Genomic DNA, 19,786 nt, shown 5'->3' with positions numbered 1-19,786 from the left:
GCAAATTTCCAGAAAAATGCCAAATGTTTGCTTTTGCCAAGTTTTGAAACTATATTTGTATGAAATTTGTTGCATTAAATTTACTCTTTCATAAAAATTGCAAATGATATTTAATTTGCCACAAACATTCCAAGTTTGCATTGCATTTTCCGCATATACAAAATGAAAACTTTTACATTATTTGGTATGACGAACAATAGGCAAGTTTACGGAAAACTTCTGTGCTATCGAGGAAACCTAATACTAATTGGAGCTTAGTACCACACACTGACGCACCTAACTGATCTTCACTCAGCGCCTATAACGCAGAATTTAACTGCTATTGTTTCGAAGGATAGGGGGCGCTGTCGGCAGAAAACGAATTTTACACGGGAATGACTCCCCTACAGTGGTCAGTACTTAGTCCTGTATATGTCTACCAAGTTTTATATTGATCCTTGCGTTCGAACCGAAACATGTCCCTTAGTACTATGAAACTCTCTTCTTCCATGGTGAAATGTAATTGCCACTACTTTACAAGAATATAAACCAAAGAAGTCAGTAGGAAACACATTATAAAATTTACTTTTTGAGGCTCGTTTCGGCGCCCCGGCCAGTCGCCCTATTTGCCCGACCCTTGGTCCGTCCCTAAAAGTACGGACCCATAACTAAGGGCGGCGGAGGAGAGGTTAACCTTCATGTTATGCCCAGCGATGAAAATTTTCCGGAAAATTTTGAAACGGGTAATTTTCCGATTCATATACACATACTCCACTTAATCCTACATCGTTGTATAGCCGTGGTGTGAGGTGGAAAATTTTCTTCTATATTTTCCGGAAAATTTTCCGTTATTATCAAATACTGTATCAGTGATCAAGTAACAATTCCTCAGTATTCATAAATTGATTAAATTCATGTATAGAAATGTTAAAAATTGTAAGATTGTTTAAAGAATCTGAAAATTTTCATGGGTCAGACAATTTTCAGTACTATGTAGGAATAAGTGAAACAATTTTTCATGAATCGAAGAATTGTCTGTCCTGTACAGTGATGAAAATTTTCCGGAAAATTTTGAAACGGAAAATTTTTCGGAAAATTTTGAAACGGAAAACTTTCCGATTCATAAAAACATACTCCACGTACTCCTATATCGTTGTTTAGCCGTGATGTGAGGTGGAAAATTTTCTTCTATATTTTTCCGGAAAATTTTCCGTTCTTAACAAATATCAGTGATCAAGTAACAGTTCCTCAGTATTCATAAAATCGGTTGAAATCATATATATAAAAATGTTAAAAAAGTGAGAGATTGTTTAAAGGATCTGAAAATGTTCATGGCTCACAATTTTCAGTACTATGTAGGAACAAGTGAAACAATGTTTCATAAATCGAAATATTTTGTGTCTTGTATGGAAAAATTGAAGAAGTTTTTATGACTCGGAAAATTTTCATCATTTTGAAGCAAAAAGTAAAATAACTTTTTGTAATCGGAAAGTTTTATTGCTCTGTAGAAACAAATGTAAGGAATTTTCATGAATCGGAAAATTTTCATCACTATGTAGAAACAAGTAAAAACGCTTTTCATAATCCGGACAGTTTTGGATATTATGTATAGTGATGTTAGGTGGAAAATTTTCCACTATATTTAACTGCACATTGAGATATACAATTCCTATAGTGGAAAATTAGACAGCAACAAATTATAATATTCGGATTAGATTTTGGGAACCAGAAAATTTTCTAATATTTCAAGTTGGGAAGTAAAAATTTACATAGTGTTTTTTTCTCTCACTATTATATCTACTTATTTATAAATGTGGCAGAATGTAAATCTATAAAAGTAGTAAAGCTATGATAAAACCGTCTTATGCGTATTAAACTGACTAAATCTAATATTGTAAGATCAAAGGTGGATTCTGAATGAAGAACGCATTGAAGTTTTTGAAACATTCTTGAAATGAAGAATTGTTAGATTTTCATTTCATGAAACTTTAAAGATAATATTTATTACTAATAAATTTTACGGCTAAACAACGATGTAGGAATAAGTGGAGTATGTTTTTGTGAATCGGAAAACATTCATGACTTTTAATAAATTGAAATTTTAAATAATAGAATTGGATATTTGTACTCTACGAACTCATGCTCTCTGCACTTTGCATACATACACACACACACACACACACACATAGAGAGAGAGAGAGAGAGAGAGAGAGAGAGAGAGAGAGAGGAGTTGAATTGAGTTGATTTTGAGTTTGACGTCCCTTTCAGCAGCGAGACTATATAAGATGGGACCATATGATTAACGTGAAATCCGAACTACATAAGCTCCCGCTGGGAATCGAAGCCAGGTCTTCCATGCCAAAGATGCGTATGCTAACTGCTTAGGAACGAAGGAGCTCGCAGATGAAGAGAGAGAAACATTGTGTAAAATTTACTTCCCAACTTGAAATATTAGATAATTTTCCGTTCTCGAAAGCTAATTGAAAAATTATAATTTGTTGTTGACTAACTCTCCTCTACAGAAATTCAATTTTGTAGCTGAATGTGCAGTTAAATATAGTGGAAAATTTTCCACCTAACATCACTATACATAATATCCAAAATTTTCCGGCTTATGAAAAGTTTTTTCCACTTGTTTCTACATCGTGATGAAAATTTTCCGATCTATGAAAATTCCTTTTATTTGTTTCTACAGAGCAATAAAACTTTCCAATGCACAAAAAATTGTTTCACTTTTTGCTTGAAAATGAAAATTTTCCGACTCATAAAACGTTCTTCAATTTTTCCATATAAGACAGAAAATATTTCGATTCATGAAAAATGGTTTAACTTGTTCCTACATAGTACTGAAAATTGTGTAAGCGATGAAAATTTTCAGATTCTTTAAACGATCTTTCACATTTTTACATTTCTGTACACGAATTCAACCAATTTTATGATTGCTGAGGAATTGTTACTTGATTACTGATATTTTTTAGAACGGAAAATTTTCCACCTCACATCACTAGTTATGCCACTGGTTTTACGTATTTGAAATGTCCAGTAACTGGTCGGTTAGTGAAATAATTTCGACTGTTACTGATATTTAAAGTTTAACTAAGACAAAGTTACCTAACCAAATACATTTGATATGGCGATGTCACAATTTGATTTTTCCTCACATAAGAAAAGAGGAAACTATAATAATAAAAACCCTTACTCGTACTGGGCTCGAAGTAACAACCTAATTCGTACAGACTAGTTGTTCTGACCAACTGAGTTTCGAATTCTTACGCGAAAGAAGTCTGTTATGTTACGGAGCATGCTTTTCATTATTATCGTGGTTAATTTATTCTTTCGATAGGTGGTTTCCACTGTTTGCTTTATCTACATATATTAATAAATGTATAGATTCATATATTAAGAGTCTTTGGGTAATAATTTCATGACAAATATACTTGCTTAAATGTATGCTATGATTGGCCCTGATTGTCTGTTCCTATGGAGGTTGGAAAACAAGTACGTCAAAACTGTTCATTTATTTATTTATTTATTTATTGTCAACACAACAGGCTATAGCCCAATTACAGTGTTGTAAATTACGCAATTACATGTTCGTAACTCTTGATAACATAACTTGAGTTCACAACTCTTGATAACTCATGATAATGGCATTCCGAAATTTCTTAGGCGACATATCACATATATCAAATTCATTGTTATTTGTACACATTCTATTATACAAAGCTGTTGTCCTCCAGATTGGTGATTTCATCATTATATTAGTTCTTGATTTTCTGCAGTAATAAAGACCAGTGTTTCTACGTACTTTTAATGTGGGGACATGAAAATTCAATAAAGAAACTAAATCAGGACAATCCAAAATATTTTGCGTTACTTTTTGAATGAATAATAAGTCCATCATATGTCGCCTTTGTTCTAGTGTAGGAAGATTAAAGTTAGCAAGTATGGTTTTACAGCTGTCAAATGTAGGATAAATGTGAGTTTCTTTATATGTTAGAAATTTAAAAAAATTTGTTTGTATTCTTTCTAATTGCTTGCGATGTTTTATGTGAGTCGGATTCCAAATAGTAGAGGCATACTCTAACTTTGAGCGAACATATGCATTGTACAACTTCTGTAATGTTGAACAGTTCTTAAATTCTTTTCCCGTTCTAATTATGAATCCTAATAGCTTGAATGCTTCGCTTGTTATATTTACAATATGATTGTCAAACGTTAACTTAGAATCAAACGAAACACCCAGATCTTTAACTGATTCATGCCTATTTACTATATATTTATTAATTTCATAATTAAAGTGACGAGGTGATTTGCTCCTAGTGAATGATAATACTTTGCACTTGCTTTCATTGACCCCAAGTTGATTCGAAGAGCACCAGTTACCAATATGATCTAGACCTTGCTGCAGCTTTATGTTGTCGTCCGCAGAATTGATTTTAGCATATATTTTTAGATCATCGGCATATAGTAATTTTTCATGGTCAGGAATACAGTCAGGTAAATCATTAATAAACAAGAGAAATAATAATGGTCCTAAATTTGAACCCTGAGGGACCCCTGAGGATGCAATATATTCTTTAGATTTGTATGCACTAAAAAGAACGGATTGTTTACGATTAGATAGGTATGATGAGAAGAATTTAATCAGGGACGGAGAAAAGTGGAAAAGCGTTAATTTTTCTAGTAATATGTTATGATTAACTTTATCAAAAGCTTTTTCAAAGTCAATATAAATCACATCTACTTGGCTGCCTACATCTAATGAATTCGCTATAAAATCTGTAATAATTGCAAGATTTGTTATTGTGGATCTTTGCGAAATAAAGCCATGTTGTTTAATTGAGATAACCGGTTTGACGTGATTAAGGATTCGTCGATACAAGATATGCTCAAATACTTTGGCAAAAGCAGGTAATATTGCTATGGGTCGAAAGTTGGTAATATCTTGACTGTTGTTGGACTTCGGAATTGGACAAATTAAAGTTGTTTTCCATTTGTCTGGAAAAGTGCTTGTTCTTAGTGATAAATTGAATGCAATTAATAGGGGATATTTAAATATATCAGCGCAACCCTTCACAATGTAGGAGGGAAGTCCGTCAGAACCAACTGCCGTTTTGGACTTAAGGTTCTTAATAGCCATTTCTATTTCATTCAAATCTATCTGGCAAATATTTAGTGCTCCTATGCTACCACATATGTTATCTCCCAGATCTATGTTGGGATCAATTATCGTTTCTGAAGAGGAAACATAGACTGATCTAAAATACTTCGCAAAAGTATTGGCTATTTCCTCGTTACTACACAGATTATGACCCTGAAACTTTAATGATTTGGACGGTAGATGTCTTTTCCTATTTTTAATAAAATTCCACAATTCACTTGAATTCTTAGTAATAATATTTTCAGTATTATGTAAGAATGTTTCATAGGCTAATTTGATGTCATTTTTAACTTCTTTTCTCAAACGAGCAAATTCCATGTAATAGGAGGTACTATTGCTAGTTTTTAGTTGAAATTTCCTACGATAACTTGCCTTAGCCTTCAATTTATCAATTATGTCTTTAGTGAACCAGCACGGAAATTTCGAGGCAGAGTTTTTCCTGCGAGGGGCGCAAGTATCGAATATTTCATAGATAATATCATATAGCCTACTCACTAAGTCATTAACATTATTGTATTCCCTTAGGCATTCCCAATCGACACACATTAAACTAGTATACAATTTCATAAAATTCACTTTTCTAAAATTGTAACCAAAAATGTTAGAATTATGACCTACTTTTGAACGACTTTCATGATGCACATTTATTACTATAGCGGGATGATGTTGATCTTCTGGCACTAATGGGAGAAATTCCCTGATAATTTCAACAGATTCTAGTGTAGATAAAACTAGATCTAGAGTTCGATTATTATTGTTTTGTATGTGGTTAAAAGATTTCATATCATAAAAAACCATGAAATTATGTAAATTTTGACATTTTACGGTGCTATTTTCCAGATTAAATTCATTGTTTTCTATTTCTCTTATGTTAAAATCACCAACCAGGAGAACAGAACAGCCTTGGGGACACTTACTTTCAATACGTTCAAAAAAAATATTATACACATCTATACTTGAATTTGGTTGAAAATAAACTACACATATAAAAATTGTTTTACCCCCAGTCGTGATTTTGACAATAACACAATCAAATTCATCATCATAGCTGTCTATTATACTGAGATTGTATTTCTGCAAAGCTGCCACAAGAACTCCACCCCCCCCCTAGATTTGCCTAGTTTATCAACATTGCGATCCTGACGCGCCACAGTATATCTATTATCAAATAGTTCCGCATCATAATGCTTTTCATTTATCCATGTCTCTGTTAATGTAATAATGTCATAATCATGCGACAGAACATTGCAGAAAAAAATGTTGGCTTTACCACGCAAACTATTTGCATTTTGATAATAGACTCGTAAAGCAGTCCTTGTTCTAGTGTCACCACTGTTTTCACATACCACTTGATTGTACACTTCACTGTTTTGAGAGAAAGAAGACTTACCCACAGCCAATTCATTTTCTTCACTTTCCTTCCTCTGTCAATCCCTATATCTGGCTGGTTGGCTCAAGGTCGCGCGGGTTGGTTTCTTCTGTTGTCTCTTCTCAGCGGGTGGCGGTTCCTTCCACATAGACAAGCCTTTGGGGGAAGCACTTTGATTGTCCACACTCAATGTTGTAACCTCTCTTGTCGCATTTTGGTTCAACTCATGTTCTGTTATTTCATCACTGCGTGTTTGAAGCTCTTCTAGTGTGTATGATTTCCCATTTATACACAGTTTATTGAACTGAAGTCTTGCACGGTCCCCTTGCTAGCGAGCATCCTTCAAATAACGTAGGAGATGTCTTCTCGTTTGCCTGACCGATGCTGAGAAATCTTCTGTAGTAATTACAGGAGTTCCTTTTGCTCGATAGGCATTTTTAAGCACCTCACTTTTTTTCTTGTACGACGAGAATTTCACAATGATAGGACTGTTGGGTCCACGTCCAAGACGATGAGCCCTTTCCACTGCTAAGCTATCCAAATCAACTTTTAATTGTTTGGTCACAAATTCCTTTACACGTTCTTCTGATTCTTCCCATGACTCAGTTCGGTTACATGTACCAATATTCCGCAATATAAGATTGTTTTGGCGCGATTGGTTCTCAAGTTTGTCCAAAAGTTCACAATTAAAAGCCAATTGTGATTTCAGTTTCTCGTTTTCCTTTTTCACTGCACTTAATTCTGTCATTACCACTTCAAGTTCCGAACTTAGGTCACTAGTCGTTTTGAAAATACTACCGATTTTTTGATCCATTTCCTCAAGTTTTTTGTACAGATCATCTATTGATTTGGGTCCAGGGTCCATCTCAATCCCACCTATAACTAACAGCATTCCAATAATTAGCCCTAGAGAAAACATTCTCAGGACCGAGACACTAAAATCAGAATTCCCGTACAGTTTGCTACACTTGATTTTCACTTTGGCCACAAAAGTTCCTATCCGGCCTCTCCAAGTTACAATGTCAACACCCATACCGTTACACATGAATGCACTCCAGAGCGACGCGAAAACACGTCCGAACAGCTCAAAGACTACCTTCAAAAATATGGAAGTAATACGAACACAGCTTAAGAACAGGGACTGAACTGAGTAATCTCTCGATTGACGTTGAGGGCAAATCACCAAAGGGTAGCTATTTGTTCAGCATGCATTTCTGTGGAGTTCTGTTCAGTATTGCTATCTGCCAATAACGTTTGTTCTTAGGAGAAATATTTTACAAAACTAACCTTTCGATAGACCGCAATGGCAGAGAACCAAAGAGAAGGAATTCTTGCCCTTGTTAAGGTAGGGTACCACCAGGTGCAATAAAAATGTCGCGTCTCCTTGAAGTGATACTTTATCGAAAATAACTCGTTTTCCTTTATATATTCGAAGTTTCTCAGGGTTTTAAAATGAGGAAACGTTACTGACAAATAAGGACGCATTTAGGGGTGGTTCAGGGGGTCTGGACCCCCTTTGTAATTCCAAATTTCCTGTAAATTTAAGCTAATTTTGGGGGTTATTTTATTAAATTTAACCTAATATTGAAGTCAGACCCTCCAAATAGCTTTGGACAGCTCCCTAAATAAATTCCTGTATACGTGCCTGCTGACAAATATATGTTCAATATATTCGTTAAATAATAAAGTAAAATAACTAAATTAGGAGCAAAAACCTTCAACACGGGCTAACTTTTGTCCATTGCCAATATTGTTAGAAGGAATATTAATAGCAAAAACTCCTAGTCAATGCTGAACCTTGGAACTTCACCCCGAACAGCAAGCATATTTTCGAAATACACTTAGCCCTAGCCAGAAGGCATTGTAAGCGAGTTACGTTTGGCAACATCGCATGGAAACAAATGAATGCTGAATTGCATTCTAACCCGTTCCTACTACTACTACTACTACCACTACTAATACTTTTACTATGAATCTGTATAGTACAAGAGCAAACATGTAATGAAAGTTTAATGAAAATTTAAAAAAAAATAATCGTTAAGTCACTTTGAATATTATTTTAAATCTTATTTTAACGAAAGAAGTTTTATAAAAATTTTTAAAAATAATAAAAATAACTCTCCTTAGGCAGAGTTTGAACTCACGCCAAAACCAATTTTCCTTACTAGCATGTTGCGCTAGCTCACTCGGCTAAGAGAGCCGACAGCTTCGGGCGTTTACTTTGTGCTATATTTAGGTGTGCTGAAAATAGGAAGCATTATCATTCTACAACAGGTTGCTTTTACATAGAATATCAGCTACTTCAGTTCTCCTTTTTCGGCTACTTGCCTCATGTGGTAAATTCAAAACAAATACATTGTAAAACTTTTCCGTAATTAAACATCTAGACAAAATTAAACATTTAATAGGGAAATCTGTTATCAAAATGTCCAAACAAGTAGATAGAAGACTATTTAATGATAAACATTGTGAAACTTTATAAAATTCTCCAAATTAGAATTAACGTTTGCTGGAAAACATTCGTTATGCACCAGCGAGCATATTATGAGCAGTGAGCACAGGAAAAATAATTACGAAACTGTTTGCAAACAAAACTAGGGACACTAATGCAAGTGCGACAACAATCTTTCAGTTTTTGGTATCGTCATGAAAATGAAAAATGAACGTCCCATGATTATGCCGGTTAGGCGGACGGAGACGGTGATTATGAGTAATGAATTAAGTGGTGGAATGAAGAAAGTGGGAGGAAACCCCGAGAAAACCCACGCACATGGTGTTTGTCCACCACAAATTCCACTTCGCGGGGGCTGGGATCCAACCCGGGATCCCAAGCACCAGAGGTGAACGCTCTACCACTGAACCACCGCGACCCCCCAGGAATCGTCATGAGTTACACATGTTACAATTTGATTCTTTCCCACATAAAAAATTAATAAAATAACCATAGTAATAAAGGTGAAATTGCATTCCCATGGGGTTCGAACCAGCTACCTGCGGCATACAGACTAGTTGCTTTAACTAACTGAGTTCTTTGTTTTCTTACGCGAACTGAACCTGTGCTACGGTAAAGACGATTTTTCATTACGATCGTGCTACCAATTCGTCCTTTTCTATAGGTAATTTCCACTATTATTCGATATTAGTGTCAAATCTGTTGCTCTTGATGTTGCAAAGATTAATAATTACAATTCCAATAGCATTAAAATCTAAGTTGAACCCCCGTCGGAATGGGGAGCGAGAAGGGCTGAAAAATAAAATGCCTCAAATGACTAACATTAGTGTCGAATCCATAGTTTGGCATCAAGCTACAGTGAAACCTCTACTAACGGACACCTCCCGTAACGGACATATTTTATAATCCCCAAACACTGTAATAGGAAAAAACATATTGGCAAACCTCTGTAAAGCGGACACTCTCTAGTACGGACATGGACAGTCTTTTCTGCCTTTTATAGATACTATTTACCTCCGTATTACGGACACTTTCTCTAGAAACAAGTTGAAAAGCGCAGTAAAAATACATTTTTAATAATTCATACATGTGTCACCAAGGAAGCATTCTGACAACATTTTGCCTCCTCAACTGTCTGCTCAGCAACCCAGACGAAGCGTCTCTGTTTAATAATGCTCTCATGTCCTTTGCTTGTATTCGACTTCACCCAACCTGTCTTAGACGCAAAAGTGATTGACAGTTGCCCGCCGTTTGGGATTACACGTCATCCTACTGTCCCGCTGGAACCTCTAACCAAGCAGAAGACAAGTTTGGTATTTTTTGCCCCCGGGTACACATATTGTCTCAAAAAGACAATACTGGACTGCAATTAATACGCAAATTAAAGCAAGATACGGAAAGCGTAGTAAGTATTGATAAGTGTAAAGTGCAGGGAACTATAACATTTTATTTTCATGTTGTGCCTCGAACATAGAATATTGGATGGCTTAGGATAAGCAGGTACAATAACATTTTTGTAATATTCGTAAATACATGGTTCATACAAAATATTTTTCTTCAATTGCAAATTACCTTGTTTACTAGTTTACGTAAGAAAATATTGAGACATCTTTAAGGCCGACAACTCTCTATAGCGGACATTTTTTTATTCCCCACATCTGTCCGCTTTAGAGAGGTTTCATTGTATTAGATTACAGTCGCAATGCCATTTAGTGCCACGTTTATGCATGAACAAGCAAGTCAGCTGGATTTTGTATTTACAGGGATAGCATCGAAGGCGTTGCTCGCACAGCTATAAATATTTGGATGTATGTGTATAAATGTATGTTGCAGCGTAACCGCGGAACATTTGAAGCAACTTTACCCAAACTTAATGGGCATAGATAGCACTTTCAATCTGATAAAAATGCTGTGCTAGTAAGACACCCCAAAGATGGAAATTTTGAGGGGTGACATGTAAAAATAATGGGGAACGAATGTTGTTATAGAGCTGTCAAAACGTCTTGAGCCGCGGCAGAAATGCGAACTACAACTCACACCCACTCGTTGAGCCAATAAGGGTTCAGCAGCTGTTAAGCAAGAGAGCCTTGCAGCCAAAGGGAGTGGAATTCCTTCAGCCGTTAGCAGCGCTTAGAACGGAAGAGTAAGTGTCAAGTTAATGTGGTAAATTAGTGTGCAATCCATAGTTTTCTGGCTCGCTAAAATGAATAGTGACGCACCCAATGGCAAAAGTCCAAGTTCATTTCCATCGTCAAAGGATGAGGAGGGTAGGTGAAATCAAAACATCAAAAATTACTGATTTAAAAAAAAAAAAAAATCGAATTCATAGTTTTCGGTGTGAGGAAAAGGTTTGATTTCAATGACTTTTGGAAGGTAGTTCGTATGTTAAGCTGGGCTTTCTAATCGTGTCAATTAGGCGTATTTTGTAGGGTAGGGTGTTTCAATATTTATGTTTAAAATGAGTATTGTGTGTGTTTTGTTTCACTAAACTGTCATTGCAATAAATGTCATAAGATGAAGGTGATACATATATTTCCCATAAACCTATTCTCCCTGTGCGAAAAATCGTCATTTCAGCGCAGTACGCGTGTATATCAATGCGTTAGTACAAACTGTTGAATATATAAAACTACTGTATATCTGCCTTTCTGAGTGAACATTATATAGAAATTGAAATAGTGCTAAGAAAAACGACATTTGTAGTAAAATCTCTTTAGCAGAAAAATAACGTCCATAAAATATAACTTTACAATTGGAAAATAAGCTGTTGATATGCAGAAGCAAGACAAAGTTAAGTTTTCATTTTTTTTTATTACAAAAGCAAATTCCCGATTAGTTCAAGTGGTAAATTTCTTTAAATATATTTGTCTTTCTTCCTTCCACAATCTATATATATAAAAGAGAACGTACAAATCCTTTGTCCGCTCATCACGCTAATACGGCTGAACCAATTTCTTTTATTTTTGGGGGGTTATTAGGATTTGGACCCTAGATGGTTTTTATCATATCACTTTAATTTTCAATTACCAGTGTCTTGAGATAATTGACCATTCAGGTGTCCATTACGTACAAATCCTTTGTTAGTTCATCATAGGTATAAAAATAAACGTATTTATATGCAACCCGCATGACCGTGTCACTCGGCGGGTTAACATAAATGACAGGCGTTATAATGGTTTTTATCATATCACTTGAAAGCGAAAAAGTAAAAATTATCTAAGTAACAAAGTTTATTGCGTTCGGGGGTGACCGCAGCGAAGCGGGGCGGGTTAACATAAATGACAGGCGATATAATGTTAACATTTACTGCAATCTTCTATGGTTTTTATCATATCACTTGAAAGCGAAAAAGTAAAAATTATCTAAGTAACAAAGTTTATTGCGTTCCGGGGTGACCGCAGCGAAGCGGGGTGAACGCTGCTAGTTAAATTCTTTAACACAGTCAATATTAAGGTGGATCACCACCCGGAAGTCAGTACATATTTTAGCTGATTGCCTTAACTACTGCGCAATGAAACGTTACATATTATAAATATTGCACTATAAGATGGAGTAATATGTCAGCTACAGCACAAGATACTGACTCATTAGGTTGTGTCTCCTGATATCGAAAAATGTAACAAATAAAAGATTCGTTTTACAATGAGCACACAAGATGGCACTTGCTGTAAGATTTTACACGAAGTGCTCAGTTTTACAAAATGTTTATTTGTATGTTTAAAGTGTTTTAAAGTAACGATATCATTACGAAATAGATATATTGTTTGACCGTTTTTCGTGTTATGTTTCATATTTTATTTAAATATTAATGTACATTTAAGGAAATAGATTTTGAGACGAAACTTGCGCAGAACGCCATAATACGCTGTTGCCAAATTTGTACTTTTACTGTAGTAGTCACGATAAGAAAATTCCTGGATTCTAGCATTGCAGTTCGAGAAGTGGAATTGCGGTAAGGGTCGAAAACTAATTTCTTTAGTAAGTATCCAAGCAGAATTCCATGATTACTTTCTTTATTATCTGGCATCAGTAAACACTCGACACTATCTGGCAACGCCACACTATTTAAGCAGCGTTTAGCATATCACTTTGAACACCTAATAATCCACCTTAACTCTATATTACACTCTTCTAGAATTTATGTGTGAACTGTACGAGGAACATTCTGAAACTTTTTAGATACGCCTTGGTAGTTAAAACACCTACCAAGGTGTATCTAATAGTAGGTGTTGAACTATTGGAAGTGTTGAGCTACTGGATATATTTGTAAAAATGTGGGGACGGTAAGATTGAGTATAAATACGTAATAAAACGGTATTACTATACTTAAAAACGCATTTACTGGTAATGGTAAAAATTTAATCAAATTTAGAATCACATTATTCACCAAACCCATATACAGTACAGTTGAAACAAAGAAATTCAACAATGCACGCTTTAAATTGCTCGCTTGCATTGCATCGTCCGGCTCAGTGGTGAAGCAGAGGGGAGAAGAGAGGGAGGGGGTTGCTTACATCTAAGTACGATTCAGCGGTAGCGCCTTCTGCAGGTCTGTTTGTGAACAGTGCGTTGAACTACTGGGCGGCCGAACCTCAAAACCGTTGAAGTACAGAGAAATGTGCTAGCCATTTTGCCAAATGTTGAACTACCGAACATAGCAGCTGCAAAACTGTTGAACTGTAGAGCGGGCTCTGCGCACCAGGAAAAGACTCAAAAGTGTTGAACTACTTGGCTTATTGAAGTACCGGTATCGAATGTTGAACTACCGAACGAGCCCTGTACTTAAAATTCAAACAGCGTTGCCATACTGAAACGTATCGCGTTTAAAAGTGTATGCCTCTAGTGAACTGAACAGAAAGGCGGCAGGTTTGTTTGTTGAGCTGGAAGTTTAGGTTAGTTAAAACCTGTCAGTCGGCAACAATACAGCTCGAGCGACATGATTTGCGTGCAATGAACTTACACGACTTCAAATACAGTTTAACACAAGAGCAGCGATCGTTTAAAACATCGTCTCGCGGACTCTCCTCTTTTTCGCGCAATCTTTTGAAATTGGTTTTCGAAATTAAAATGCGGCCGACAAAGCCTGACAGATGAGCTTTGCTATGGGCGTCCTGGCACCATAGTTACGGGTGAAAATGCTCCGCAGTATTAAGAAAACTTGTGAAAGAATATTGCCAAGTCACATATGAGGAAGTTCACGCAGCTTCGAAGATTGAATCAACTGCAACCCAGTCCATAATAAAATATTATCTCGATCTATCCAAGCGTTGCACTCGATGGATTTAGGGATGCGCTCGAGTCGAGTCGAGTCGAGATTTAAGCCTGTCTCGAGAAAATGTTGTCTCGACTCGAAAATATGTTTCTGTCTCGACTCGACATGTTCTGTCTCGACTCGACTCGAATTCGAGTCGAGACAAAATATACGAGTTAGAATATACGCACACATCAGCCAGAACATTATGACTATCTACCTAATTGTCAGTATGTCCACCTTTGGAACGGATAACAAAGGCGACTCGTCTTGGCATGCACGCAATGATCCTTGGTAGGTCGCTGGAGAAAGTTGGACCAGATGTGCACACACAGGTCACCTAATTACCGTAAATTCCGTTGAGGGGATGATGCGCTCTAACGTCACGTTCAATCACATCCCAGATGTGTTCGATTTGGTTTAGATCCGGCGAGTTGGAGGGCCAGCACATCACTTGGAACTCGCCTCTATGTTCCTCGAATCACTCCATTACTCCTGGCCTTGTGACATGGTGCATTATCTTGTCAAAAAAAAATCCACTACCGTTGGGAAACATGGTCGTCATGAAGGGCTGTACGTAGTCTGCAAGCAGTGTGCGATACATCTCGGCGTCATGGTCCTTGCTCAAGCTCCACTAGATACACGCTCTGGGGATGCTCTCGTGAATGTTCCCCAAAGCTTAATTAAGCCACCGCCAGCTTGTCTCCGTCCCGCAGTACAGGTGTCAAGGAGTTATTCCCTTGCAACACGGCGGATTCGTACCCTCCCATCGTCATGATGAAGAACGTATCGGGATTCATTAGACAATGCAGCGCTCTGCCACTGCGCCAAGGTCCAGTGGCGATGGTCACATGTTCATTTCAGTCATAGTTGATGATTGGGGAAAATCCCGTTTTGAACAGGTAACGGAGCAATCCTGCTTTATTCTTTTCGTAACATTGGGTTTGGGTTTTAAAATCGTTAACTATTCCAACGGGGAAATCACCATTGACATTTAAGACGAAAAATCTGTTTGTTTGGTCCTAGATAATAGGACGTATTTAGAGGGGTTCTATCCCTTCTCCAATTTTTATTTATTTTTTGTTAATTTTATAACTTTAGGCGAAATTTATGTATTTCATGCCGCAAGCTAGTTCTGATATTTTAAAAATAGGCTCCTGCCAAATATCAGTAGCTATTAAGAAAGAGTGTCATTTTTATAAACGTTGCTGTACTTTTTCCTTAACCTTTTTTGCTTAACCTTTTAAATTATATCACCTAGTTTTAGGTGATAGGGTAGAATCTTAATTATTCGATTAAAAAAGTACCAATAAGGCTTAATTACTTCGTTTTCTTCAAAACTGGAGGCATTTTAGAACAGGCCTTTCTGCGTTGAGGCATAGTGTGTGATATCATAAATTTAAAAATATATTTTTTGTTATGCATATTATTATTATTATTTGGCGGGTTATACTTTGCATTCAGAAGACTGAAATTTTGGACACTCCACAGATCTCTGCGTGGAAACAGCGAGGTCCAGAGGGCGAAAATGTTTAAGAAAGAAGGATATTTTTAATAAAAATAGCTTCTTTCGTGATTTTTCCCGCCTCAGATGGAGACATATGAATGGTACGTTTGAAATGCTGTTCCATTCTGAAGAAAATGATGTACATACTATGCTTCTAGGATAAATAGGAATGTCTCAGAATACTGTTACCTGAGATCCTGTTTTATACCGAAATCTGGGGTATTTGGGGAATATTGTTTTTCGCGGGCTTACTTTTGCACCTCAAGATTGAAATTTTGCACATTTATTCAGTGCACTCCTCAGTTTTTTCATATTTGTTTCAGATCTCTGCCTTAAAACAGGGGGAGGGGCCCACAGAGGTAATTTTTTTTTAAAAAAATATGGCATTTCTAACAGAAAATTCCTTTTTTCGTGATTTATCCGTCTCAGATACATGATGGAGACATGTGAAGGGTACCGTTTGAAAATTTGTTTTATTCTGAAGAGAATAATGCACAAATCATGATCCTAGGATAAATAGGGATGTCTGAGGAAATTTTTATATTACATCTGGGTCATCTGGGGCATTGTGGGAATGTTCTTATCTCATTGTTAAATAGTTTCCTCACCCTTACTACTCAAGATAGAAGCTTGAAATTTTGTACACACATTTGTACACCCCTTAGTATTTCCCAGTTGATTTTGAGATCTGTGCATTGACACAGGGGAGTCCAGAGGGGATCAAAATTTTTAAAAAAATAAAACAATTCCGATTACTCTCAAAATTTCCCGCTTCAGGGACACGATAGGGAAATGTGAATGTTACCGTTTCAAAAGCTGTTCTATTCTAAAGGGAGTTATGTATGTACCATGATCCTAGGATGAATAGGGATGATGCTGTAGCTGCTTGACTGAAAGTCTATAATTTACCTTTAGAAAGAGCCATAATTTAAAAGGATTAAAAAAACATTGTTTGGGATTGAATAGATTAACGATTGGGGATAATTAAAAATTCAATCCCAATACTTTCACTTAAATGGTGTAATGAGCATTTAATACTAATTCCTAATGCTTTTTCTTCAGTTCGCGACTTGTATTATACTAGGAGAAAGGTTTGATTTAAATAAAAAAAATCGATTTAAATAAAAAAAAAATCAACAAAAATGATTTTTTAAAAGAAATAACATAAGAGTAATCTATTTCTCTATCTGGGGATTGATTCACCTAGCCTTAACTAGAAACAAGTCGAACTGACTCAAAATAGTTCTTAATTCCAGTCATACACTCAGAAATAAATTATTTCAACAGATATACTGCCTGCTTCAAAGCTTGTTATAGAGAATACTGCTCCAACTTGAGACTATATATCTGATATATAAGAGAGAATCCACCTTTCTCGAAGCAAAACCGTTAAGTTAGGGTTGCTACACTTGAGACAATCAATGATGCCAAACACGCGCCTGAATTACGATATATTTTTCTAACTCATACCAGATTCTTTACTTATCTTTCCACACTAATTTTAAAGACCAGCCACCACTTACTTTCATTAAGAGGAGCTAACTGTATTCATGAACTTGTATTAAAGAACTAACATGACTCTTACACAAACGATAAAAATGAATTAGTAAATGGCACATCATATGTATACATTCAATTTTAGTTTAAAGATATTTGAATGTGACTTAAATTTATATTTGTAAGTTTTTAGTTTATATCCGTTTCAAACACCCAGTTTATGATGGATCTACTGCATAAAGTAGGATCCCAAAAAAGGTCATTGGAATTTGTACCATCCTTCAGTCGAACCAGGAACTGAAACATAGAGTGACATTTTCTTTTTAGAGATACTTTATTAAATTGAGTATTGTGAAAATTTATGTTAGTACCTAGGTAGAACTACTAATATTATACAAGCGCAATTCCACAACTTTATGTACACATTACCAAATATTGAACCCCCTTGTGTCCATATGGTTAGCGTACGCGTCTTTGTTGCGGGAGACCCAGGTTTGATTTCAGGTGGGAACTCCTGTGGTTCTGATCCCACGTTAATTCGTAAGTTCACGTCTCATAAAGCCTCGATACTAAAACGTATACTAAACTCTAATCGAATACTAAATACAAGTATTTAAAGAAAAATGATGACGCACCAACATGTCGTAAATTTGGCTATCAAAACCACCTTGTGTTTTCAGTTATTTTCCAGTAGTATTTTTTCTAGACATCCTTTCAGAAGACAGTGATGCAAATTTCGTAACTGCGAATTCCTGTCCGAAGTCATGAAATTTTCCGATTAGGCGCAAAACTTCCCACCCAATAAGATAGATACCGTAAATTTACAATATCTAGCAATAAATAAGTTTGAAAAATATCGCTTTAGAGGTGCTATGATGTACAGTTGAATTCATTCTCGGTGTATGAAAGGCATTATATATAATTATGCATGATAAGATCACAAACAAAATTTTAAAATATTAGATGCCCTTTCTTTTAACAAACATTTAACCACGCTTATTACCGCTCATCTTAATAATATATATAAGTTCACCGCAGGGGCGGATCCAGGACCAAATTCTGGGAGGGGGGCGGTGGGTTGTCATAATGCTACTTTTAAGGGCTCCAAACTCAGGGATGGATATTATTTATATATATAAAACAATAAAGTTTCCTCTTTTTGGGGGGGCGATCGCCCCCCTGGATCCGCCCCTGGTTCACCGAGAAGCAAATGTTGCATTTCTCCCTTTCATCCTAGCACGAAACAAAACTAAACACAGCTGTGACACTTAGGAGCTACTTCGAAAAGAAGTAAGCTATAATTATGTGGAAAACAACTTCATAGAGATGTGCACCAAATGATAGAAGTATGAAGTATTGTTACCACGCGGTACCACGTGGAAAACTTGGTCTATTATAATATTTGCCTTCCTCTGTTCCCTCTTTCGTATCATGTGTATCGGATGGTTTTGATATTTCTTCTGATCATTAAAACATAGCAATAATGCCTATGTGCGGGGAAAATACCCAAAAGCACCAGATAACTGTCTTTCCATTTGTTTTGGAAACAACAAATCCATTTCACGTGCACGAGAGAAAAATGAGCAGAGCGAGATCAGATGTTTAGTCACGGTCAGTTCGCAGCAGGAGTCGATGGTTAAACATTTGGCTCACTATCTTTTCATATTGATGTGAAAACATACTCGCAAAACCTTACAAACACAAAAGACTGCACTTCAAATTTCTCTTAGCATTTTTCTTCAGCAAAAGAGTCGGTTCACTGTATTCGAATAAGGGAAGGGGAGAAAGGGTGAATTTTTATTTTATAGAGAAGTAACATTGTAAGTAACAAAAACAATACATACCGCTTCCAACACTGTACTGAAGCATTTCTTTCAGCGGTATATCACTAGATCTATCCTGACCCTCATCCCACTTCAAGTTGTAAAGTAAAAAGGGACAGAAATATCCAAGATAACTGCGCACTTGAGTTTCAGTTCACAATAATAAAACTAGTGGGCAAGTAAACAGTCTTTTGTAAGCTAAAGAAAACGGTAATGTTGAGAATGAATGAAATGGTGGAATGAAGTAAGTGGAAGGGAACTAAAGAACCACAAGAAAGTCCACACACACACGGTGTTTCTATGCCACAAAACGCACTTAGTACTAGCTGGGATCGAATTAGAGTCTTCACACAACAAGGGTGAAAGCTGTGCCACTGAGTCACAGCGGCCCCGGGGCTAGGTCGAGTCACCTTTACCTTTATAGTTTCTTAGTATTTAACGTAATGAATGTTACGATTATGAAATAGATTTTCCTTAATGAGCTGCATAAAAACAAAAGGATACGAAATGCATTAAACAATTAGCGCGATTTGATTGTGAACTTAATAGTTTCTGCAAATTTAAAACTGATTACAAAATGAACCCGCAATTTTATTAGGTGAATATAAAATATACTCCCAGCACCAAACAAAACTATTTGGAATTGTCATGAAAAGAAAGAAAGAAAAAGCAAATAGCGTTGCAAAAAGATTAGTAAGTAAGTGAAATACATTTCAGAAGTGAATTTCGGAAAATAAAAATTAC

This window comes from Thermobia domestica, chromosome 3 (genome assembly GCF_964235325.1).
Source record: "Thermobia domestica chromosome 3, izTheDome1.hap1.1, whole genome shotgun sequence".
Classification (NCBI taxonomy): Eukaryota; Metazoa; Arthropoda; class Insecta; order Zygentoma; family Lepismatidae; genus Thermobia; species Thermobia domestica.
This window is presented reverse-complemented; position numbering follows the sequence as displayed.